Source organism: Danio rerio, chromosome 6 (genome assembly GCF_052040795.2).
Source record: "Danio rerio strain M-AB ecotype USA chromosome 6, GRCz13ab, whole genome shotgun sequence".
NCBI lineage: Eukaryota > Metazoa > Chordata > Actinopteri > Cypriniformes > Danionidae > Danio > Danio rerio.
In genome coordinates this window covers 6,205,013-6,232,916 of record NC_141026.1, presented here as the reverse complement: position 1 = coordinate 6,232,916, position 27,904 = coordinate 6,205,013, and the positions used below count along the sequence as shown (strand labels likewise).

The window sequence follows — 27,904 nt, the reverse complement described above, 5'->3', positions numbered from 1 at the left end:
CCTATTGATTTCAAGATTAAAACATCATGCACTCTGAAAACAACAAAGGAGGCTGATGAAAGAAGGGCTGTTTGATCAAACGGGTCGGTTATGCGGAGGCGCTCGTGTCACAGGGGTCGCGACCTCCAGTGGCGAGGCAGAAATGATGCGCTTTCTGACAACAGAAGACGATTGCGCTGCGAGACTGTTGTGTGTCCCTGTGATGCGTTTTAAAATCAACATCATCTCCTACTGACAAAAGAAGGAAGCTTGAAAATAATAGGCAGTGTAGAGGATGAATCGACATGGGGCCGAGGGGTCAGGGGTCAGCAGCGTAGCAGTCACTGTTCACGTAACACCAATCAGCTGACCAAACAGATCAATGAGGACACGAAACTCAGGGCTGATGGAAAGCACAAATCAGTCCAGCTTGTGTACTCTACATTTTTTTTTTAGTAATGCTGTAAATAGAGGCTGTTGCAATGCTTTGCTTTTCATTTAATGCGGGTGATACTAGAATTGTGAGTACGTTTTGCATCTTTAAGGTAAACCTTCTATTATTTTTTTATTATTATTATTTAATGAAGCACTTTTGAATAATTAACTTGAATTATATCAAGTTCTCTTGTTTGCAAAATGTTTGTATGCATATTTAGGCTTCAGTTATCATTAAATAATTAACTTTATTGTGTGTTTGTGTGTACAAAGTAAATAAAAAAATGAGCTTGAAACATCTACATATATATATATATATATATATATATATATATATTTTTTTTTTATATATATATATATATTTTATATATATATATATATATATATATATATATATATATATATATATATATATATATATATTTTTTTTTTTTTTTTTTTAATGATTTAAATATTATGATTTGTATGTTGTGTTTGATGCAGTAGGTAGTGCTGTTGCCTCACAGCAAGAAGGTCGCTGGTTTGAGCCTTGGCTGGGTCAGTTGGCATATCTGTGTGGAGTTTGCATGTTCTCCCTGCGTTCTCATGGGTTTCTTTCAGGTGCTCCGGTTTCCCCCATAGTCTAAAGACATGCGATTCAAGTGAAATTGTCCATATAGTGAATGTATGTGAATGAGTGTGTATGGATGTTTCCCAGAGATGGGTTGCGGCTGGAAGGGCATGCGCTGCATAAAAACATGTGCTGGATAAGTTGCCGGTTCATTCCGCTGTGGCGACCACGGATTAATAAAGGGACTAAGTCGAATAGAAAATGAATGAATGTTTGTTATTTAAAGGGTTCATACGGTCATGGAAAACCTGGAAAAGTAATTGAATTTTGACATGGTAATTTCCAGGCCTGGAAAAGTTTTGGAAAAACAGAAAATATCACAAAATTTTGGAAAAGTCATGAAAAATAGCCTAACAAGTTTTTGTAAACTTAAATATAGGTTAGTTGTCTTTACTTTTCTGTCTTTGGCCAATCCTTCGGCTTAGTTTCAATTTCAGGGGTGGCACAGCGGGAAAGAACTGTCATGTGTAAACATTATCTAAATAAATCCACCGTACAATAGATATAAAAAAAAAAATCTAACTAAATAGATTACTGTGTGTTTTATGATATGTTATAATACATTTAAACGTGCATTGTTTTTTATTATTGTTTACCATTATTTACCATAGAAATTAAATGAAATATTAGATCATGACATTTATCTTAATATCCTGGAAAATTCATGGAATTTTAGTAGTAAAAGTGTGTATGAACCCTGTATGTATATAAAAACTCATTTGAGTTTAAAGCGACAGTGACCTAAAAGGCACAATTAGCCTCAAAGCCTACAAGGAACAGATTTAAAGACTTGTAAAACATTATTTGTAGTGCTATTTGAGCTAAAACTTCTTATACACACTACAAGGACATCATAGATTTAGTTTACATCTTGTAAAATGGGGAACCCAGGTTCATTATTGATACATACCCCTGTATACATTTCTGGAGAGGGTGAAATACATCCCTAGAGCTATGTTTCTTGTTGTTGTTGTTTTCTGTACAATTCTTCAGATCTAAAATCTCTCTCATGAGCGCCATTCACGCCTGCTCTTCTCGTATAAATCCACCAGAGGCTGCTGTCGACTGACTGACCGACTGAGAACCCCACCCATCCCCCTTCCCTAAACCCAACCGACAGTGTTTTCAAAAGCAATCTAGAAAAAGAAAAAAATCCTGGCGGTCACCTAATTTTTACAACGTATTTAGATTTTTACCACATTCTCACTTACTTGTTTATTTAATTTTTTGCCTTTTGTTTTTGTTTTACCTGCTTTCTGGAACTGTTCTTTTATGGACTCAAACCATGTCGTTGCCGTCAACTCCTCTCTGCATCTCAAGTCCACCAGCGTAAAATGCGAGCTAATGAGCAAACTGGTAACAGCAGACAAGCCGTCCACACAGAGGTAGGCAGTCAACTGGTAGCGCAAAAAGAAACAGAATGTGTCTGCAGCATCATACCGTCCCATAGCAATCATTTTAAAGATGAAATGCAGCCATACGTAGCTCTGGCTACATAATTTGCGATCTCCAGAAACGTATATGGGGGTACATTTTCACAATAAGCCTGGGTTGAAAATAGGGCATAGTAACTACTTAAATGCAACTTAACTAGCTAAAAATTTTTGCATAATTAATTCTTTAAAACCTTACTTTTCTGTTTAGAACTTGTATTATTTTCTAAAAGTGTACAGAAAACAAAGAAATTGCCTGAGTTTGTTCTTCATCTCTTTTAAAAGGTGCTGTTTTTGACTGCTGTTGGTAATGTGACTGCACAGGCTGATGTATTTATCTTCTTTTATACAGGCGTATCCCCTTAGACATTTGAACGATATCTCGCAAAGCTCTATTTGACAAGATAATGCTTTCTTTTTAAACAACTCATCACAAATGCCCCACCAAAAAATATCCTCTTTTGTCTTTTTATGCAAGGCGTCTTTGTGATTTTGATCCCTTGCTCATGTTAGACGACAAAGGACAGATGCTTTCTTTTTACAGCGTAGCTTTTCTGCTGCTTCTCTCAGCGGAAGGTAGAAGACAAAGGAAAAGATGAGGATGGCGGGAGAAAGAGAGAGAATATCAGGGCTTACAGAAACGGCTCCGAGACCTTGAGAAAGAGAAAAGGCCTGTGTAGTGTACTTGCAGTGCAACTTAGAGGAGATATGAAACAGATTACAAGGTGACGCCGGCCCCAGCACCTCTTTTACCCTGGAGAGGCCGACCTTGGTCCCCAGAAATCACTCAGCTTCATTCATCAAAGGCTATTTTAAAGGGGCCGTCGGTGAGCCCCTCTGTGCTGCCGCGTCTGCCTCAAATCCTCCTCTTTTCCACACATATCTCTCTTCTTTATCTCTTCTCTGCGGCTGGAGCCATTTCCTACGGTCTTCTCTTTCTTTCTTGATGCTCTGTAGAAAATGCTGGATTCAACGGAATTCACAAACACAAATTGTTAACTATTCAGTGAATTGAACATAAAACAATTGAGTTGTCCCAAAAAAATCTCAAGAATTGTGTTGTTTCAGCTACTTTTATATAAGTAATTTGAGCATCTGTTTTTTGAGTGTGTGTTCAGTAAACATTTTGTTCTTTTTTTATTTGTATTTTAGCACTGAATCAAGCATCTTATTCAAAGATTTAAATCAAATCAATTCCAATCACTTTTATTGTTACATCCTCAGCAGCACGTGTGCTATGATGAGTGGGAAGCTTAGGTGCTAGCTCCAGACAGTACAAAATACAGACAGTGCAAATACAATGACAGTGTAAATTCAACGACAGTTCAAAATACAGACAGTGCAAATAAAATGACAGTATAAAAACAACGACAGTTCAAAATACAGACGGTGCAAATAAAATGACAGTATAAAAACAACGACAGTTCAAAATACAGACGGTGCAAATAAAATGACAGTATAAAAACAACGACAGTTCAAAATACAGACGGTGCAAATAAAATGACAGTGTAAATACAACGACAGTTCAAAATACAGACAGTGCAAATAAAATGACAGTATAAAAACAACGACAGTTCAAAATACAGACGGTGCAAATAAAATGACAGTGTAAATACAACGACAGTTCAAAATACAGACGGTGCAAATAAAATGACAGTGTAAATACAACGACAGTTCAAAATACAGACAGTGCAAATAAAATGACAGTATAAAAACAACGACAGTTCAAAATACAGACGGTGCAAATAAAATGACAGTGTAAATACAACGACAGTTCAAAATACAGACAGTGCAAATAAAATGACAGTGTAAATACAACGACAGTTCAAAATACAGACAGTGCAAATAAAATGACAGTATAAAAACAACGACAGTTCAAAATACAGACAGTGCAAATAAAATGACAGTATAAAAACAACGACAGTTCAAAATACAGACGGTGCAAATAAAATGACAGTGTAAATACAACGACAGTTCAAAATACAGACAGTGCAAATAAAATGACAGTGTAAAAACAACGACAGAGCAAAATACAGTCAGTGCAAAAACAATGACCGTGTAAATAAAATGCACGTTTAATACAGCGACATTGCAAAATACAGACAGTGCAAATACAATGACAGTGTAAATACAACAACAGTGCAAATACAACGACAGTGTAAATACAATGACAGTGCAAAATACAGACAGTGCAAAATACAAACAGTGCAAATACAATGATGGCATACCCCCCACCCCCCCCAAAAAAAAAAAAATTATTTGATTTATTTTAGTTAAATTATTATTTTTTTTTTCTTTTTAGTGAGCTCAACTTAAATCGGTCAAACTGACTAAAATATTGTTTCAAATTTTGTATAGGTAAAAATAATTCGGTTTAAAAATGATTCACTTATTAAATAAAGTAGCATAAATTAATCTGTTCTCATGACATGATTTTTACAGTGCTCAGTAATTGTGTTGTTTCAGCTCATTTTAAAGAAGTGCTGTAGTTAGAACAAGCAGCAAACATTATTTTTTAAACTGTATTTTAAGCATAATAAGCAACAGACTGAAGCATTTGTACCTTTAGTGAAGCACATTCGGTCGTGACTGAATCAAACAAATCCAAAAGAAAATTAAAAATGGCACCTCTGATGAAAATCATCTTTTGAAAGCCGTTTGGACAGAACTGTGTGTAGGTATAGCGTGTTCACAGTCATACAGCGAGACTCTTTTTTAAAATCTCCTGACATCAAAATAGGATCCAAATTCCTCCCATTTCGAGGCAGATGGCAACGTGATATAGGACTGCAAGTCCCCCTATCCACCAAATTTAAATGACTGCTACGTATGGCAGTTAATTACTATGTATACTTGCTATGTAAAAAACATAAATAGTCCTCATTTTAGATTAGTTCACAAAACTGAATGGAGTTGAGTTAATAAAGCATTTACTAACATACAAATTAACAATTAGTATATGCTTGATTATTAATAAATGAATGTGATTTAAATAGTTTAATAATCATTTACTAACTCATTTTAAATTGTCTTAAAAAACCAAACTTCTCTTAAATACAAATGGTTTGTAAATAATGCGATATGTTAGTCATGAAAAAATAATCAGTAACAAAGTATAAAAGGACAATTATTGAGCACATTTTAAATTAGCTTATAAGTCAAGAATAAAGTATTTATAAACTGCTTACTAACATTTATTAATGTTGCGTTATTGCTTAACAAATAATGAATTCACTATTTGCTAAAAAAAAGTCCTAAAGTTCAATTTCAAGCAGTTTTAATTTGTTTTTCGAGATCTGGGGTGAACTATCTGCTGCTGCTTTCAGTAGTATGGCAATAAATACAACCCAAGCTCATTCTGGAAATGTAGCCCCGTGGACGTTTCTGGAGACCGCGATTTACGTAGCCGGAGGTACGTATGGCCGCGTTTAGTTTTTCTTGAGCGAACGCTCACCGGCTGACGGTTCGCCTCTGTGTGGAGGGCTTTCCCGCTGCAACCAGTTTGTCCGCTTAGCTCGCAGCGTTATGTCGGCAGAGCGGAGGCCCGTGAGGAGGAGGAGCCGGCCACGGGGACGACCAGGATCGAGTCCGGGGAAGAGCGGTTCCAGAAATCAAGTAAGATGAAAAACAGAATCCAAAAAATAAGGGCGAGAATGCGGCGAGATCCGAAAACGTGGTCGAAATCAAAGACAAGGGCTTTTGCTTTTTTTTTTTTTTTTTTTGGAGGGCTTTTGCAAACCATCGCTTGGGTTTAGGGAAGGAGGAAGAGGATCGATCGTCGATCGTTTAGTCATTCAGCCAGTCAGTCGGATGGACGGTCGCTCCACTGCGGCCTCCGGCGGCTTTTCACGCGAGAACAGCATGGCTCCCGACAGGCGTTCAAGACGCGAAAAAGCACGCACATCGGCCTCTCGCGGATCCACGAAAACAAAAACTGCTCGAATACGTACCTCCCGGGACGTATTTCGCGGCCTGCAGAAACGTCCGCGGGGCTACGTTTCCACAATGAGCCCGGGTTGAATAAATACTTTGTCAAATGACATTCAGACTCGCATTATTAGCATTTAACACTGAATAAAGCAAACGAGGTGTACCTGAGGTGATCATTGTTAGTTTATCCTGTTATTAAGCTGCAAGACGTTGAAAACGTATCTGAAATACATTTCAGGTGTTGATTAGAACAAAAACTCCTTTTAATATGGGAAATATTCATTCTTTCGTATGCAGTTGCTTTTATTCAGAACAAACTTAAATCAGCCTTAAATCAGCCTTCAGGTCACAATTGATCCTATTGATGACCTATTCAGGTTACATCAATCCTATTGATGTCGTCAATCTGGCAACCTGCCCTTGCAGTGTTTTGAACCAGGAGTGCAATACCTAGCTCAACCACTGGGTTTCAAACATATACTGCATCTTTAATTAATAAAAAAAGCATCAAAACAATGAAAGTATCCACTTCTGTGTGTTGTGGTATCTGTCTCCCTTTGGTGGATTGAGATAAGTGTGAAGTTTTATTTATCTGATAATCCCAAATGCTATCTCAGAATTAGGCTGGATGAGACATAATAAACCCATATTTGGTGAAACACAAGCCCTCATCTTTGTGAAGAAGCCCTGATCACACAACTGGGGTTTAGTTTGTCATAAAGACTATCTGACTGCACATTAATGCATATTTGGAGACGAAAGAAAATCATCCTCAGGAATCAGCGGTGAGGAAAGAGACTCGGACTAAATTATAACACGCTACTAGTGTAACATTTCTAATCCATTTACATAAATTTGGCCATTATACGAGCCACTGGAATGACATTTGCCAGCAGTAATTGTAATTTTTACTGAGACTGCTTCTGTCAGTTCTATAAAGTGACATAAGTGAGCTTGTTCCTCACTAATGAGAATTAAAGTTACTTGTGCCATATGTCAAGACCAAGCGCTCTTAAGGACTGCACAGTGCTGAAGTTTATATTGTAGTAAAAAGTGTGTGTGGTGGATTTCAAAAAAAAAAAAAAAAACACGTTTATGGCCACAATGTGAGGCTTACAGTAACACCTGCTCTTCAACTTCAATGATGCTTCACCTGCTTTGAAAAAAATAATAATAAAGGGAAAAAAATACAGAGTGGTGAATAAAACCTTTATGGAATAAAAGCCAGTCTTTTTCCCTTCTCCACTGTTTATTCAAGGGTAAAAATATATATGAATTTGACACGAACAAATGTGTTGAGTTCACTGAAGCATTCAACTAGTACATCTGAAGTTCAGAAAACGCCATTATAAGTGACAATAACTGTAAAAATCACACATCTCTGAGGATCTCATGCTGGAGGTAATAATATGAGGTTACAGATGCTGCAGGATTTAAAACAAGCGCTGAACAACCTTGAACACCAAACAGACTGTCGGTCTGAACATGTTTGTTCTAAATGCTTTAAGATTTGTTAAAATGTTTTATACATTGAGGAGCACTGTAGAGTTTTTTTTTTTTTTTTTAAGAAGTCTTGTATGCTTACCAAGACTGCATCTTAAACATTTGAGGAGGGAGAGAGAGAGAGGAGACCAACAAAAGGTCTCCGCTTGCAAACACACACACTCACTTACATCAAGATTACTATTAATGAATCATTGTAAATATATTTATTAAGATTGTTTTTATCACTGTTTTATCCTAAAATGTTGATTGTGAAATGTACAGTTTATTCTGATATATTCTGATTATATGAATAATATGATATATTGAATAATAATATGATATATTGACTAATATTTTATTTGAATATTAAATATATATATTTTTATATACAGTTGAAGTCAGAATTATTAACCCCCCTTTGATTTATTTTTTTTTATTTTTTAACTATTTCTCAAATTAAGTTTAAAAGAGCAAGGACATTTTCACAGTATGTCTGATAATTTTTTTTTCTTCAGTAGAAAGTCTTATTTGTTTTATTTAGGTTGAATAAAAACAGTTTTTAATTTTTTAACACCATTTTAAGGACAAAATTATTAGCCCCTAAAAGCATTTTTTTCAACTGTCTACAGAACAAACCATCATTATACAATAACTTGCCTAATTACCCTAACCTGCCTAGTTAACCTAATTAACCTAGTTAAGCCTTTAAATGTCACTTTAAGCTGTATAGAAGTGTCTTGAAAAATATCTAGACAAATATTTACTGTCATCATGGCATTAATATTTATAATAAATATTATTTACATTATTATTATTATTATTATTATTATTATTATTATTATATCAATGGTAATAGTACAACAACAATAAATAATAATAATAATAATAATAATAATAATAATAATAATAACAGCGGCAATATTATTAATTAATAATAATAATAATTATTATTATTATTATAGATCTAATAATAATAACGACAGTAACAACAATTATTAAAACCAAACATAAACCAGAATATTCATTGATAAAATCTATCAAGAATAGACCAACACTTTTATTTAAAAATAATAAACAAAAATATCCTAAGAATGCGCAATTTATATAAACAAATTGACTTGCAAAATTAACCTTTTAAAAAGGCACTTTGATTTGTAAATCATTCAATTTGAACATAGATTATCTAAATTAAAGCTCAGGCTGTGATAATAATACATCTCTCTAAACATTGAATGATAATTGCAGTCCGTTCTCTTTATTTTGATATTTGGCCTCATAAAAGCTAAAGCCACTTGACTGCTTGCTAATAAAACCACCTCTGATTTGTAAACGGCACAAGGAATGCATGAACCAGTCAAACTGTTCTCCTGAACGATTGATTGCTGTTGCGTATGGACATTTTAAATCATTAAACTGTTTTATTGTAAAAAGAAAATCTTGCAGAGAGTGACAAATGACAAAAGCACATGGAGGAGATCAATTGGTGGATGTTTGCTCTTCTCATTAACTGAGGAACAGCATATTTCTAGCAATGCTAAGATTAGCTCACGATGATCTCAAATGCCTATTTTGTGTGTGCGTGTATGTGTGCGTGTGTGTGTGTGTGCGTGTGTGTGGCTGTCCTATCTGATTATTGATTCACAGTGAACCTGCTGTCCTCATGCAATCAATCTTATGAGTATTCTTGGGCATCTCCATGTAAAGGTGCACAATAAGACTGGGCTGTCTATCTAGAGTTTCATTATTTATATTATTTGTGGCAGATTTAAATTAAATAAAAAAAATTATAATAATGCAACATTAATGTGTTAGTCCATATTGGATCTTATGTAATGCATGTGTTTGTGTGTGTGTGTGTGGGGGGGGGTATGTGCGTGTGTGTCCATCCATCCTTCCATCCATCCATCCCTCCATTTGACCGTCTATCCATCTATTTATCCATCCATCCTTCCATACATTTGTCTATCCATTTGACCATCCTTCCATCCATCCGGCCATCCATCACTCTATCCCTTTGACTGTCTGTCTGTCTGTCCATCCATCCATCCATCCATCCACCTGACTATCTATCTATGTATTTGGCCATCAATCAATCCATCCTTTTTACTATCAGTCTGTCTGTCCATACAACCATCCAACCATCCATTTATCCATTTGACTGTCTATCCATCTGTTTATCCATCCATCCATCTGTATATATATTTGGCCATCTTTCCATCCATCCATTTGACCATTTGACCATCCTTCTATCCATCCTTTCGGCTATCAATTTGGCCATCCATCAATCCATCGATTTAACTATCTGTCTGTCTGTCCGTCCGTCCGTCCGTCCGTCCGTCCGTCCGGCCATCCATCCATCCATCCATCCATCCATCCATCCATCCATCCATCCATCCATCCATCCATCCATCCATCCGCATATATATCTGCATATATTTTTGTATATCTCTCTATCGATCTGTATGTCTGCCTATTTTTCTATCCATCCTTTTGACTGTCTGTCCATCCATCCATCCATCCATCCATCCATGTACAAGATCCATTCATCCATCCATCCATTTTTTTTATTATTATAATTTTTTGGGGGTTTTTACCTTCAATTTACAGGACATTGGAGAGTACTGACAGGAAAAAGTGGGGAAGCCTCGAGGCGGGAATCAAACTCAGGTCACTGGGAACACCGAAGTGCATGTGTCGACACTCTAACCACTATGCCATTGGTGCCGACCCATCCATTTGTTTTGTCTGTCTGTCTGTCTGTCTGTCTGTCTGTCTGTCTGTCTTTCTGTCTGTCTGTCTGTCTGTCTGTCTGTCTGTCTGTCTGTCTGTCTATCTATCTATCTATCTATCTATCTATCTAAAAGGACTAAAAAGCACCAAAACGTTTAGGAAAAAAGTGAATAATTTTATAAAATGAATAGCTGATGAAGCCGCTTCAGCAAAGAGAAAAAACGTAATAGCAGTGGAACAGAAACAAAGAAGAAAGAGCAGAACCCTTTTCTCTAAAACAAAAAAAGAGTGTTTTGGTTTTTCGCCACTGCCATCTCATTGGAGCCTGAAATTCAATTTCATTTCAGATTCAACACAGGAAATATTTGGTTGGACACACCAATCATTTAACAATCAGTATTGTCAGAGGGAAAATTTCAGTGTGAGTGTGTGTGTGTGTTCAGGACGGGCTGAGCATGACTGCATCTATCTGAAAAAGCATGAAATTATTCAATCAGCGCCGAGCTTTCAAATCTTCCACCTGCTTTCTGTAAATGGCATCAGAACAACCTGAGCTGCCATTACATGTAATGCATCTTAACTTCAATCAACACTCAGTCTTGCAAAGTCTAATAATAACCTTCTTGTACGATGATTTCCACTAATGTCGTCCTTGTGGAATCAGAGCTGTGAAGAAATGAAACAACGCCTGATGAAACCGTGTCTGTTTTTAGACCACTCAGGAACAGCGCATGATGAATGATGATAGCACCAGGTACAATCACCAAAAAAAAAGACAAAGAGTAAAAATTTGACTTACAAGTATGATAGCGGAGCCGGTGAAGTTTTCACTATAGCTACAGACAGTGACCTCTACAAATATTTGGGGAATATGAGCAAAGAAGGAATCTAAAAGAACTGCTTTTATTTTTTAACCTTTCAATCTTTCCCGTAAAGTTTTTTTTTGGATGATAGTAGAGGCTTTGCTCTTGATAGCCTTTCAAACAATTGTGGTGATGGCAACTTTTAGTCAAGTTTTGGAAACTTTGACCCAACTACCTTCTCAAATTCTCCAGATGTGGTTCTTGGAGAGTTTTTGACCACTCAAACCTTCCTCTTAACAGAGACGCATCCTCTTCCAGACTGATCCGTTATTGTTGTGATGGTGGAAATGGGCAGTTTCAGTGCTTCTACTGTTTTCTTCGTTTCAAAAACTGGCAATTATGTGAAGCTCAACAACCTTTCGCTGCAAATCACAGCTCTGTTCTTTTGTTCTTAGCCATTGTGATGATTGACAAGGTGAGTTTGGCCTTCATGTTTCTTGAAGCCCAATGAAACCTGTGGTCATTGCTAAAGCATTTCTTTTTCCTAGGGTGCTTTCACACCTATGGATTGATTCTCTTGTTCCGAAACGTGGATTAAAATTGTTACATTGTTGCTCTTTGTTCTTGGTGCGGTTCGCTTTCACACTGCAAAGTTTCGAAATGGACCAAAAGAGCTAAAACAAGTCACATGCAAGCATATTCTCCTCACATTGGTCAGTTTCACAGTTTATTTTGCAGAGTACCTCTCAGCTGTCATGCGTCCTTATTTTAATTTACAACAATGAGCAACAAGACATTATTTTAAATGGTAACACCCTCAGACGTTGTCACTAAATATAGAGCAGAGGTAAGACTTTCTCATACGTAGCTGTTGGCTTATGCGTTTTAGGTTTATATTTTATAAAGAGAAATAACAGATGCTAAGACTGCAGTTCGGTCAATTTTCCTAACGGATAAACAGCTCTCGTTAATAGTTCACTTTTGTCACTTTTGAAACACACATTTACCAGTAGAATGACTTCCCGCCCTACTCTTAATTCTCTCTTCATATAGCTGTATATATGCCTATTACATATCCATAATACACTGTGATATAGCCTGGCCGGATCGTATTGCTTCCTCACTACAATCGATGCGCTCCAGAGTTTGTTTCAATCGAGCCGAGACCACCTCATTTAGGCGATCTCGGACCGATTGTTTTGGCACAGATCTGAGCACGATTGCTTTCACATATGCTAAACAAACTGTGCTAACTGGGCACACAAGACAGGTTCCGCAACAAAAGTCTAGGTGTGAAACCACCCTAGACATAAAATTTTATGCAAAAGCGTAAATAAACACTAACCGGCCACTTTATTAGGTACACCTGTCCAACTGCTCAATAAAGCAAATTGCACATGGCAGCAACAGTTTATTTAGGCATGTAGGCATGGTCAAGACGATCTACTGCAGTTCAAACTGAGCATCACAATGGCGAAAAAAGGTGATTTAAGTGACTTTGAATGTGGCATGGTTGTTGGTGACAGACAGGCTGGTCTGAGTATTTCAGAAACTGCTGATTTACTGGGATTTTCACGCATAACCATCTCTAGGGTTTACAGAGAATGGTCCGAAAAAGAGAGTTCTGTGGGCGCAAATGCCTTGCAGAGGTCAGAGGAGAATGCCCAGACTAGTTCAAGCTGATAGAAAGGCAATAGTAACTCCGGTCAGCTAAGAACAGGAAACTGAGGCTACAATTCGCACGGGCTCACCAAAGTTGGACAATAGAAGATTGGAAAAATGTTGCCTAGTAAGTTGTACCTAATAAAGTGGCCGGTGAGTGTATAGTTGTTCATTATGTTTGGATTTTATGTACAGAATATGTGTGTATTTATACAAATGTACATGATTAAATACAGTACACATGTATAGATTGTTAATATTTTCTTTTTTATCTTTGATTATGTTTCCTCTGATTCTGAACTTTTATCTTTAAAGAACATGGAAATTTAACACTTACTATAAGTCTTTAATCATTTTGACATCTTTTAAAAACAGGATGGATTCTGATTGGCTGTCAGTGCTTTTATTGTGAAAGTGATTCAAATGATAGAATCCCCATCAGTCTTCATTTGCCAACCTGATTTCACCATGTAGGACATTTTCCTGGATTAAAATCTATGTTGATCCTGGAACAACATTCCAGTTAGCCAATCAGAATTAGAGGATATGTTTAATATAAACTTCTTAGGCTTCAGGTTAGATTTATGTACTTCTACACGATTGTCATACATCATTCCCTCTGATTTTGGGAACAATTTACAGTTATGGTTGGGTTTAGGGGTAGGCAATAGGTATGGATTACATTTTCCAACAAAAATGCTGTTCCAGGATCAACATAGATGTTAATCCAAGATCACATTGTACATTGTGCAGTTTTCTTTATCGCAGTGGTGTGAAATCTTTTATTAATCAGAATTTAAAAGTATGTTTTAAGCAATACATTTATAGTTAGGATTTCTTTTTGTGATTTGCATGAACAAGGCTGCATATTTAAGATTTCTGTGAGGATATTACTTCTCAGCGTTTGCACAGTGTGTGTCTGATATTGTATTTTTACACTCAGAGCAAATAGTTTTCTCCATTGACTTCCACTCAATGTAAATTATGCCTGCTCTTTAAAAATGCATGATCTGTTTTAGTATTTGACTGTTTTCTGCAGAAAATCATGTAAATGAAACTTGTCTTTTTAAGCTTCAGCAGGGAGTAATAATCCTTTGATAGACTCTGCAAATTAAAAATACAACGGAGCACGGAGCTCGTTTCACTATAGCTTCTCCATATCATATTCAGATCTGCCTGGCTTCATTGCCCTATTATTTTAATCCCAGTAGGTTTCACTCTTTTTGTTATCCATGTTTATCTAACATCATTGAGATGGGTCTCAGTATTGTTACAGCTTTGCATTTATTAACAGATGTATCATTTAGTGAGCGAAATACACTGAACAATTTAACAAGATTCGATTTGTATCTACAATTTTCAATATCTATCTATCTATCTATCTATCTATCTATCTATCTATCTATCTATCTATCTATCTATCTGTCTGTCTGTCTGTCTGTCTGTCTGTCTGTCTGTCTGTCTGTCTGTCTGTCTGTCTGTCTGTCTGTCTGTCTGTCTGTCTGTCTGTCTGTCTGTCTGTCTGTCTGTCTGTCTATCTATCTATCTATCTATCTATCTATCTATCTATCTATCTATCTATCTATCTATCTATCTATCTATCTATCTATGCCTCTGCAAGGCATTTGCGCCCACAGACTCTCTTTTTCGGACCATTCTCTGTAAACCCTAGAGATGGTTGTGCATGAAATTCCCAGTAGATCAGCAGATTCTGAAATACTCAGACCGGCCCATTTGGCACCAACAACTATGCCTTGTTCAAAGTCACTTAAATCACACCCCCCCCCCCCCCCCCCCCATTCTGATGCTTGATTTAAACTGTAGCAGATTGTCTTGACCATGTCTAGATGCATAAATGCATTGAGTTGCTGCCATGTGATTGATTGACTGATTTGAAATTTGCATTAACAACTGTTGGACAGGTGTACCTAATAAAGTGGCCGGTGAGTGTGTATGTATATGTATGTATTTCATTTGTGTTAATTCACAGTGCATTACTAAATTAAACAAACTAATTAATTTAGTAATGCATTAGTAAATGCTGAACTTTGATTAAATGCCAGTACTGTTCATTCTTAGTTTTTGAAAATACATGACCTAATCAAACCATATTGTAAAGTGAGCCCCTGAAATATCATTCATATTTACACACTAGTTTATAATAATATACTATTAACTATTCATAATACATTTATTAGTGTCTTGTTTATTTATTATGTTTCACTTTAACTCATTAGATTTTAGAACTTTATTGTTATTGTAATTTTTATATGATGAAATGTGTTTGGTAGCTCCTAGAAACCAGCAGCAATAGGGAATGTAGAATAAATAGACACAAATATCTATAATAAACAAACAAACAAAGACTCAACACAAGATTAAACTGTATAGTTAAATAGTAGCAGAGTCCTAGTGCAGTAAAGAGTCAAGTGCTTAGGGCATGAGTTGTTCTCGCCTTCAGTTTCTCAGCAGCAATGTATGTGAGTGTGTATCTGTGTGTTTTAGGGGGAGATACAGGCTACTGCTCTTGGAAAAACTGTTCCTTAGTTTATTAAATCATGTCCAAACTGTCCTAATCTCCTTCTGCAAGTTGATTTTTACAAATTATTATTATTATTATTATTATTATTATTATTATTATTATTATTATTATAATTATTATTATTAATATTATTATTATTTTTTATTATTATTATTATTATTATTATTATTATTATTATTATTATTTATTATTATTATTATTATTATTATTATTATTATTATTATTATTATTATTATTAAAGTGGATAATAATGAGGCAAGATTTTAAAATGCAAATCAATAATTTGTGTGCAGATAACGATAACATCTTTAGTAAAAATATGCCTGTTAATAAGCTACGTGAGCCATTTGGGCTTGATTTTGTTCACTTATAAGTGTCAGTCACTGTGCTTAATAATTAACAAAAATAAATAATACAGGTTCCCATTTCCTCAAAAGTAGTGTTCTGGACGTACCAGATTGCATTAATATAAGACTGACCTCATTCAAAAATAACTATTTAATGAAATTCCTAAAATCACGGATGCTGAAATTCGAAAAAATAACTCAATCTGACAGCATTTGCATTAAAAAATCAGCGATATTACATGTAGTTATGCGAATGCGAGGCTCATTTAAATACTGATAAAACATTCCAGCATGAGATATTAATTTCCCATGTTCAAACGTGTCACTTAACTGTTACAGGTTCTTTCAAGCTCCAGCCATGAGCACAGCGAGGGACACTTTGTCACACATGAGATAAGCTCTTTTTAGGTTTAATGTTATGCCCCTTAAAAAAAAAGGAAAAAAGGTCCACTAATTGATAAATGGGAGCAGCGCTGCGGGAACTAGGCTACTCGTGGCTACTGGCTGAAATAGAGCGGGATGAAGCTTTTTCATCGTGAAATATTAATAGACCTATTTCTCCCCTGACCCCCATTTTGCTGTATGGGAGATACCGAAAACCACAAGAACCATCAGCTTGGCTTAAGCCATCATAAATGCTGTTAAATTCCAATAATAATGATAATAATACTAATAATAGTAATAATATTAGTAATAGTAATAATAATGATTTTAAAAAACTGCCTGAGATCATCAGTTGTCCAAAGTAAGCCAAGGCAGAACAATTTCATTTATATACTGTATAGCACTTTTCATTCACAATAATAATAAGCATTACATAAACAAGAAAAGAAACATAAAATACAACAAGTATTACAAATACAAAGAGCAAAGAATAAAAACGGATTAAAATTATCCCTTCACAATCAGTCAGCTGTATTAAATAAATGCCTATGCATTTCACAACAAGGGCTCAATGTAAATACGTACGTTCGCGTTATGTAGCCAGAGCTACATATGACTGCACTTTAAAATTAAAGCTATGGTGTGAGATGATGCTGCCGAAAGCTTCTGTTACTTTTCGCGCTACCAGCTGACTGCTTACCTCTGTGTGGACGGCTTTCCCGCTGTTACGGGCTTGTCCAGTGGCTCACAGTGTATGTTCGAGGATTTGGGACGTAGTGTGGAGTTGACTGTGATGACAGGCTTCAAGGCTGATGAAGAACGGTTCCAGAAAGCAGGAGAAACTAAAATAAAAGCCAAAAAATTTAATAAACGAGAATAACTGGAACATTTCTAACAGAATGTTGTCTTTAAAAAAACAAATTAGTAAAAATCAGGCTATGTGATGGTTTCTCTATTTTTCCGATTGGTTTTTAAAACATTATCAGTTAGGTTTAGGCACTGGGGTGGGTGAGAGGCAACAGTCATTCGGTCGTCAGTCAGTTGACAGTAGCATCTTGTGAATTTATGCAAGAACAGCAGGTGTGAAGGGCACTCGCAAGAAAAATTTTAGATAAATTTGATGGTCCACGATCAAAATTTGTGAAGTAATATATTGATGGTCCAGGATCAACATTAGTGAATTTATATATTGATGGTCCAGGATCAACATTAGTGAATTTATATATTGATGGTCCAGGATCAACATTATTTCCTCTATCGCATGCTTTTGCTTTGATTTACAACACTGTTTAAGTCAGTCTTTGTTAGTGTAGTCAATCTGGCAATCTGCTCTCTGCTTGTTGTGAACCTGGATTGAAATACCTATTTTAACCACTTTGTGTCAAACTTACAAACTGCACCTTTAATTTGCCTAAAGAATTGCAAAACAAGAAGCAAGTACCACTTGTACCAGTTTTTGCACATTTGCACCATACACTCCATATCTAAAACGAAACAAAACATTGTGCATTTATGAATTGTATATCCAGGATCAACATTAGTGAGTTTATATATTGATGGTCCAGGATCAACATGAGTGAATTTATATATTGATGGTCCAGGATCAACATTAGTGAATTTATATATTGATGGTCCAGGATCAACATTAGTGAATTTATATATTGATGGTCCAGGATCAACATTAGTGAATTTATATTTATGGTCCAGGATCAACATTAATGAATTTATATATTGATGGTCCAGGATCAACATTAGTGAATTTATATTTATGGTCCAGGATCAACATTAGTGAATTTATATATTGATGGTCCAGGATCAACATTAGTGAATTTATATTTATGGTCCAGGATCAACATTAGTGAATTTATATATTGATGGTCCAGGATCAACATTAGTGAATTTTTACATTGATGGTCCAGGATCAACATTAGTGAATTTTTACATTGATGGTCCAGGATCAACATTAGTGAATTTATATATTGATGGTCCAGGATCAACATTAGTGAATTTTTATATTGATAGTCCAGGATCAACATTAGTGAATTTATATATTTATGGTCCAGGATCAACATTAGTGAATTTATATATTGATGGTCCAGGATCAACATTAGTGAGTTTATATATTGATGGTCCAGGATCAACATTAGTGAATTTATATATTGATAGTTCAGGATCAACATTAGTGAATTTATATATTGATAGTTCAGGATCAACATTAGTGAATTTATATATTGATAGTTCAGCATCAACATTAGTGAATTTATATATTGATAGTTCAGGATCAACATTAGTTAATTTATATTTATGGTCCAGGATCAACATTAGTGAATTTATATATTGATGGTCCAGGATCAACATTAGTGAATTTTTACATTGATGGTCCAGGATCAACATTAGTGAATTTATATATTTATGGTCCAGGATCAACATTAGTGAATTTATATATTTATGGTCCAGGATCAACATTAGTGAATTTATATATTGATGGTCCAGGATCAACATTAGTGAATTTATATATTGACGGTCCAGCATCAACATTAGTGAATTTATATATTGATAGTTCAGGATCAACATTAGTGAATTTATATATTGATAGTTCAGGATCAACATTAGTGAATTTATATATTGATAGTTCAGCATCAACATTAGTGAATTTATATATTGATAGTTCAGGATCAACATTAGTGAATTTATATATTGATGGTCCAGAATCAACATTAGTGAATTTATTTATTGATGGTCCAGGATCAACATTAGTGAATTTATATTTATGGTCCAGGATCAACATGAGTGAATTTATATATTGATGGTCCAGGATCAACATTAGTGAATTTATATATTGATGGTCCAGGATCAACATTAGTGAATTTATAAATTGATGGTCCAGGATCAACATTAGTGAATTTATATATTGATAGTTCAGGATCAACATTAGTGAATTTATATATTGATGGTCCAGAATCAACATTAGTGAATTTATATATTGATGGTCCAGGATCAACATTAGTGAATTTATATTTATGGTCCAGGATCAACATTAGTGAATTTATATATTGATGGTCCAGGATCAACATTAGTGAATTTATATATTGATGGTCCAGAATCAACATTAGTGAATTTATATTTATGGTCCAGGATCAACATTAGTGAATTTATATATTGATGGTCCAGGATCAACATTAGTGAATTTATATATTGATAGTTCAGGATCAACATTAGTGAATTTATATATTGATGGTCCAGAATCAACATTAGTGAATTTATAAATTGATGGTCCAGGATCACCATTGGTAAATTTAAATATTTATGGTCCAGGATCAACATTAGTGAATTTATATATTGATGGTCCAGGATCAACATTAGTGAATTTATATATTGATAGTTCAGGATCAACATTAGTGAATTTATATATTGATAGTTCAGGATCAACATTAGTGAATTTATATATTGATGGTCCAGGATCAACATTAGTGAATTTATAGATACGTAAATTATTTCCTCTATCGCATGCTTTTGCTTTGATTTACAAAACCGTTTAAGTCAGTCTTTGTTAGTGTGGTCAATCTGGCAATCTGCTCTCTGCTTGTTGTGAACCTGGATTGAAATACCTATTTTAACCACTTTGTGTCAAACTTACAAACTGCACCTTTAATTCGCCCAAAGAATTGCAAAACAAGAAGCAAGTGCCACTTGTACCAGTTTTTGCACATTTGCACCATACACTCCATATCTAAAACGAAACAAAACATTGTGCATTTATGAATTGTATTTCACACAGGTGAGTGGGTTTGATAAGCCACTTGTAACCATACTCTTCTCTCTCTAAAACTAAACAAAACAACAAACAAACCCATTTTGCTTTAAATAAAAAGCCTTCACAGATGCTTTAACATTCAAACATTCAAACAACACACCTTCTGTTGTCTGAGCTCATCAGCTGTCCAAACTACTTCAAAGTTAGCCTGGCGGTGTTAAACGAACGCCTATATTCTTCACAAACGCTCTAATTCAGAGCTTTCAGGAGAAACGATTCTTCATTGGAATGCTTTGATATAAAAATCGCATTGCCTTCAGGGCAGGGGCCTTGATTGGAGAGTGCTCGAGGGTCAGTTCGCTCCGGCGAGGTGGGTTTGATTGTTTTATCTCCTCTCATATCTCCACTATAAACCCCAGGGCCGCCGTCATCTGCTCCACAGTCGTGTAATCTTTATTTAATCTGACGAAATCTTGCTCCGGAGTCCGCTGGTCAGTGCCAAGCTCAGCTTTATCCAAAAAAAATGTGTATAATGAACAAAGGGCCATCCATGAGTAATTAAATTATGTATTCTAAAGAGCGACCCGATGATAAACAAACAAAAAAAAAAGAGACTGTGGAAAGAAGTCTGGGGATTCATATCAGAATATGACGTCTTTGTGTTTGTTGAGTTAAGGAATGATGTCTGGGATTTATTTATTTATTATTTTCTCCGAGCCGAGACTATGATTAATTGAACGCATGCTTGTTTTGAAAAAGCAGATCCCGGCGAGGGCGACTTCATTTGCTGTTTAGCGTTGGTGACGTTCTACCATGAGAGGAATACATGAAAGTGAACAATCAGAGTAAAACGAGTCTAAAGGAAGTGACAAAAGATAAATGGGCAGCAGGTGTAAAGAGTGAAAAGAACAATGCCTTTAACAAGACTGTGTTCTGTGTTGTCGTCGCACTAAAACAAACAATGACAACGTGACAATGAGCTAAAGTGTGTGGATGAGTATTGGTGAACGCAGGTAAATTAGTCGTTATTTAGGGTTTTTAAAACAGTCGCTTCTTTTCTATTCTGCTTTTATTTGACCCAAAAATACAGCTAAATTGTGCTATATTTTTTTACAATTTAGTAAGTGTTTCTGAATACCGTATTTTCAACCAGATCTCACAAAGAAACGTAACCATTTTATGTTTTGTCAGTACAATTTTAAAAAGGAGGTGTGGCACCTAACCCCAGCCATCTTTGGGTGATGAGCAATAATAATAATAATAATATAAATATTATTAATAATAATAATAATAACAGCACTATTATTATTTTATCCATTCATTCATTTTCCATTTCAGCTTAGTCCCAGCTTAGTTAATATTACCATTATCATTATCATTTTTATTATTATTTTATTTTATTATTTTTATTAGTATTGCTATTATCATGTTCATAAATGCATTATGTAAATATATTATTAATGAATACATAAATGTATATGAATTCATGAACTAATATGAAGAATAATGAATCACAATTTCCTTGTAATATGCTAAAAATATAATAATAATAAAAAATATATAATAATAATAATAATAATAATAATCAATTCTGAACATCACTAAAGTATAAACAAATAAATAAAATTTATATTATTCAGGAATAAAAACAACAACAAAAACATATCGGTATAACAACAACATATCTGTAAAAAGACATAACTGTACCATTTATCTATGCATCATTTGAATAATAATGAAAAATAATTAGCTTGCATTATGCAAATAAATAAAGAAAGAAATAATAATAATAATAATAATAATAATAATAATAATAATAATAATTATTATTATTATTATTATTATTATTATTATTATTATTATTATTATTATTATTATTATTTCTGAACATATGTCCACCAATAAAATGTATAATAGTTGATGAATACAAATCAAATATTAAAATCATATATTAATATGAATAATAATAAAAATTATTTCTTATATTGTTACATTTAATACATGATCAAATAACTTATTTTATTTATAATTTAATTTTAAATGATCCATTAATAAAAAAAAAATAGCCCAAATCATGGTTGCTACAAAAGCTTTCTGTTTCAGTAATATGATGATCTATAAAAATGTATTGTTAAATATGTTTCAAAAATGTTGTGTGCACCTCTTTTAATGTATAATAAACTAAAATACTGATTTTATAGTAATAAAAACACAGCTGTGTCGCTGTAATATTTCACTGTCATTTAAATAGGTGTAGTTTTTATTTTAATAGTAATGTCAAAAATACAAAAATATTTATTTTATTTCACAGACTCCCACATCCATCTGATATATATGCGGCACAGCAATAATTATCCCTTCTTTTATAAACTGTGACTAACATGAACACGGCAAATGAACAGCAGGCCATTGATTAATTCATTAATTCTGCCATCATCATTTAACCAGAGCCAAAGTCTTTTAACAAGCATCTGATAGTAATCATTTCCTTCACCCATATCTGTCTTCTCAACGTCCAACAGGCCAGTCAGTGTGTGTGTGTGTGTGTGTGTGTGTCTGTCTGTCTGTGTATGGATATGTACTGAATGTGTTTGTGTACTATATGTGTTTGTATATGTGTATGTGCATGTGCCCATGTTTGTGTGCTTGTTGAATAGTCTCATAGGCCTGTTACCCATACGTGTCACCCATAGGCCTGAGAACAGCTGTTGAGGATGATACTTGAGGAATGGCAGACGGTGAATTCGCTATCATTGCCCTGCAGCTGCTGCCTGTTTCTGTCCAAACCCGCCGACCCACCGACCAACAGCAGACCCGCAGGAAAAGAGCTGCTCCTTTTTCAAATCCAACCTCTGGAATTCATTTTACAGCAGAGGGGAATAAGTAAAAGGCCAAGGTAAATCATTTGGGATGGTTTGAAGTGTAACAGCTGTATGTGGAGCTTATTGTTATTCAGAATTAAACTTTATATTGTTTCAAACCTATGAGATTTTATAGCACCTAAAAACCTGAGACTTTTATTTATTTATTTATTTATTTATTTATTTATTTATTTATTTATTTATTTATTTATTTATTTATTTATTGGTTTTATTTATATATCCGTTTGTTTTATACGGTTCTTCATTTATTTATTTATTTATTTATCTGTTTGTTTATTTATTTATTTGGATTTATTCATTTATGTATTTGATTTATTTATTAGGCTTATTATTTATTTATTTATTTATTTATTTATTTATTTGTTTATTTATTTATCAGGCTTATTTATTTATTTATTTTATTTTATTTTTTATTTATTTAATCATTAATTTATTAATTTATTTGCCTTATCATGTAATTGACTCTTTTGACAGTCCTTGTGTGGTATAACTTTTAAATATAAAGAAAATACACTGGATGTATTACATTAAATGAAAGTGACAGTAAAGGTTTAATAAATGTTACATCAAATGTTTTTAACATTAATAATTATAGAAACTAATAAAAAAAGATGATCTTGCTTCAAATGAGCATATTAGAATGGTTTCTGAATCAAATGTTATTATTATTATTATTATTATTATTATTATTATTATTATTATTATTTAGTTATTAAGTTTTTTTTGTAATTTTCAAAAATGAATGTGTTTCTAGGCTTGTTTAATTAATAAAAAATAAAAACAAAAGTATTTTTGCTTTAATTGGAAGATTTATATATATATATATATAGATCATTTGGCGCAGAAAATTTGTAAATTGTGTTGTTAAGCAAAAAAGGTTTTAGGTAACTTGATAAATAAAGTAGCCATAAATTGAACATAATTTGCAGATTAAAAGTACTAGTAATAAATGCATTGCTGAAAAAAAAAAAGTATACCAAAATGCATAAAGAAGAGAAAATAGAAGACAAAAACAGTTTAGGGCGTATTAGCATCACTTATAATTCAACGTGTCATGTATGAATTATTGATTGTACACGTATTGTAAATATCATATACAGCAGCAGACAGGCATATTTACCCTCCAGCTATTTATCCAGCCTTCTCTCTCTATCTTTCTCTCTCTTTCTCTTTCCTTCTCGCTCTTTCTATTGTCTTGTGACAAAAGTCGATTGTGTTGGACCTGAATTCAGTCCTGCCTCCCAAACCACATTAGCTCTCATTGAAGACACAAACACGCTGTGGCTGTGTGACAAATCACCTGGAGAAAACCCACCAACACGGGCAGGAATCGATACGCGTCCATGCAGAACAATTACATAATTTATCTATCAATCCATATGCTGTTATTAAACGCCAATAGGGATATTTTAGGCTGACAGAGAGTTCTCACATTGCTGTAATATTTATTAATGCTTTTCCAATGTAAAAACCTGCATGTGTTGTGGCAGTAAAGAATTTTGTTTTTGTTTGTTTCTTTTAGGAGTAAACTTTGTTTTATTTATTTATTTATTTATTTATTTATTTATTTATTTATTTATTTATTTATTTATTTATTTATTTATTTATTTATTTGTTTGTTTGTTTGTTTGTTTGTTTATGTATTTGTTTGTTAGTTAGTTAGTTGGTTTATTTATTTATCTATCTATTTATTTATTTATTTATTTGGTTTGTTGTTTGTTTGTTTATTTATGTATTTATTTAGTTTATTTATTTATTTAGTTTGTGGTTAAATGTAGTTCATTTATTTATTTGTATATTTATTTAATTAATTAATTAATTAATTTATTTATTTATTTAGTTACTTTTTATTTATTTATTTATTTATTTACTTATTTGGTTGTTCAGTTAGTTAGTTTGTAAGTTTGTTACTTGTTTAATTATTTATTTGTTTATTAATTTATTTAGTTGATTATTTAATAATTTGATTTGTTGGTTGTTTGTTTATGTTTTTTTGTTGGTTTATTTATTTATTTAAGTATTCAATTGTTTATTTGTTTTGTTTGTGGTTTATTTATTTTATTTATTTATTTTTTTTATTTATGCATTTATTTATTTGGTTGGTTGGTTGTTCATTTATATTTTTGGTTTATTCATTTTTTTTTTTTTTTTTTTTTTTTGCTGTTTAGTTAGTTAATTAGTTAGTTGTTTTTTATTTATTTAGTTGGTTATTTGTTTATTTGTTTGGGTCGTTGTTTTTTATTTATGTATTTATTTAGTTGGTCATATTTATTTATTTATTCATTTATTTATTTATTTATTTATTTATTTATTTATTTATTTATTTATTTATTTATTTATTTATTTATGTATGTATGAATGAAAGAAATCCACCAACACAGGCAGGAAACGATACGCATCCATGCAAAGAACTACATAATCTATCAATCCATATGCTGTTATTAGACACCAAAAGGGATATTTTAGCTCTGCAGTCTCCCTCACATTGCTGCAATATTTATTAATGATTTTTCAATGTATAAACCTGCATATGTTGTGGCAGTAAAGCATTTTTTGCAGAGAGAGTTCTAGAGCATCATTAGCTGCTTGCGCATTGATTCGCAGATGATGGAGAAGACCTGCTCTCTCTAAGGTAATCAAGACACGCGTCTAATGAATGACATTAATCATGGACAGGTGATTGACTTTTGCCATTAAATGTGGAATTCCTTCATCTGTCAGTGGGCCAAGACTGATCAGTATTCGTCTGTATCCAAATTTGTGTTCTGTATAGCTACTGTTACTCTATGTCAATGTTAGAAAATAGTAAAATAGAGATATTTTACAGGTAATTAAATTAAATATATGGTCTAGTGTATATCAACCCTACTACTTTATTATTACTTTATATATTTACTACTTATTATATATATATATATATATATATATATATATATATATATATATATATATATATATATATATATATATATATATATATATATATATATACATATATATATATATATATATATACATATATATATATAGTGCAGTCCTAATGTTTATATGTAATGTAATGTAATGTATTGTATGTATTTTTATCACGTATGGCCATATACACCCAGAGCGCTTGCCATATACAATCATGAAGGGAGGGTCTCTCCACACCATCTCCACTGTACAGCATCCACTATAAATGCTGTATATGGTGATAAAAATACACTTACACATGTAGCAGTGAGTTTTACACTTCTATACAGCTGCTTTTGTTTTAACTAAACTTTCTGTAATACTTTTTGCACAATAAATACTGCCTTAATCTCCCTCCGCATTCCCTGTGAAGTGATATATGAGTGTACACTCCCTGTGCTGTTTGCTTTGCCCTTCGGAAAGAATTCTCAACTGTTTGGACTTCAGATTGCTGAATATCCAGACACGACGCTTCATTTACATAGAACCAGAGCCAAACCACTCGCCTAAAACTTTTACAATATTACTTTTGCTTCCTTGTAAGCGCTGACATTTCCTTCGGGAAATGCAAATCTAGTTTACCATCTAGTTAAAGCTTCCACAAGCAATTACTATCTAAACCCTTTCTCTGCCCGAACAGACTGCCTTCGTGGGCTTTATCGCCGACTAGATGGCCTTTTTTATTGATATCTGCTTTTCCCCACAGAGAAGTTAGCCGTCATCAAATATTCATGGTGTATCAACAGAAAATGGCTGTTTTTTTATAAAGCTGACCCATTTCCAACTTTTGCCCTCAGAGAAACTCACTTTGGAGGAATGAAGGCCTACAGCAATCTTATAATGGACATGAGGGGGATTTGATTAAACGTATTATAAAATCACACACTATTTAATGCTCCTTTGGTTTTAGATTTCATGTATACACTGCTCACGCTTTGCGTCAAAAATTACTTGTGTTCAGTAAATCGTTAAAATACAGTTGAAGTCAGATTTATTAGCCCTCCTGAATTTTTGCCCCTCTATATATTTATTACCCCAAATCCTGATTTTTTTCAATACATTTCTAAACGTAATAGTTTTAATAACTCATTTCTAATAACTGATTTATTTTATCTTTGCTATGATGACATTAAATGCATACAGTATGGGGGAGATCAGGAGATCTGCAGAGTGGATGGAAACATCAGCTTGAGGTATCAAGACATTTGTGCTGCACATTACATTACAAACCACAGGACAGTGCAGATTCTTCAGCAGGATAGCGCTCCTTCTCATACTTCAGCCTCCACATCAAAGATCCTGAAAACAAAGAAGGTCAAGGTGCTCCATTGGCCAGCCCATTCACCAGAGATGAACATTATTGAGCATGTCTGGGGTAAAATGAAGGAGGAGGCATTAAAGATGAGTCTAAAGAATCTTGATGAACTTTGGACTTGACGAGTCCTGCATGAACGCTTTCTTTGTCAATCCAGATGACTTTATTAATAGGTGATTTGAGTCTTGCAGATGTGTGGATGCAGTCCTCCAAGCTCAAGGGTGTCATACCCAATATTCATTCTTTTTCCACTGCAGCATGACTTTATATTCTATACTGTACACTATTTCTGTTAAGTGACAAGATGTTTGTCTAAGCAAAGTCAGACCTTACTGTCCTAATTAAATCATTAAAAATTAAGACATGATCATTATTTATTCTGGTAAAACTAACATAATGTAGAGGCTTTTGCCTTTCATATAAGCCAATTCTTATATCAAATGATCAACTAGAAGTTAAGCTATTATTTGTTGCTCCTAAAACTTGGATAGGCAACAAGAGTTGGTTAAGTAATGTAGTATTTTGCAATAATATAATGTATGATAAAGGATATATAAATAAATCTAAAAATAAAGTCTGTAAAATAACAGAAAATATACTGGTAGTGTATTAGAAAGTTTTTGTACTTAATATACAACACCAACCCATAGAATATAACACT

At 33.6% G+C, this 27,904-nt stretch overlaps 1 long non-coding RNA gene across 20 annotated transcripts in view; it reads left to right on the top strand.

Annotated features, from left to right (window-relative positions):
• The window catches only part of LOC147843329 (uncharacterized), a 121,928-nt gene that overhangs the window by 35,653 nt on the left and 58,371 nt on the right, over window positions 1-27,904 (top strand). For 9 of the 20 annotated variants that reach the window (XR_015493050.1, XR_015493041.1, XR_015493046.1 and 6 more), the window contains 2 exons: window positions 22,788-22,990; window positions 25,536-25,608. This is a non-coding gene — a long non-coding RNA (uncharacterized LOC147843329). Of the gene's footprint in view, window positions 1-10,479; window positions 11,368-22,787; window positions 22,991-25,535; window positions 25,945-27,071; window positions 27,600-27,904 lie in introns of those variants that run through there. The other 11 variants (XR_015493040.1, XR_015493045.1, XR_015493049.1 and 8 more) reach the window with 5 other exon arrangements.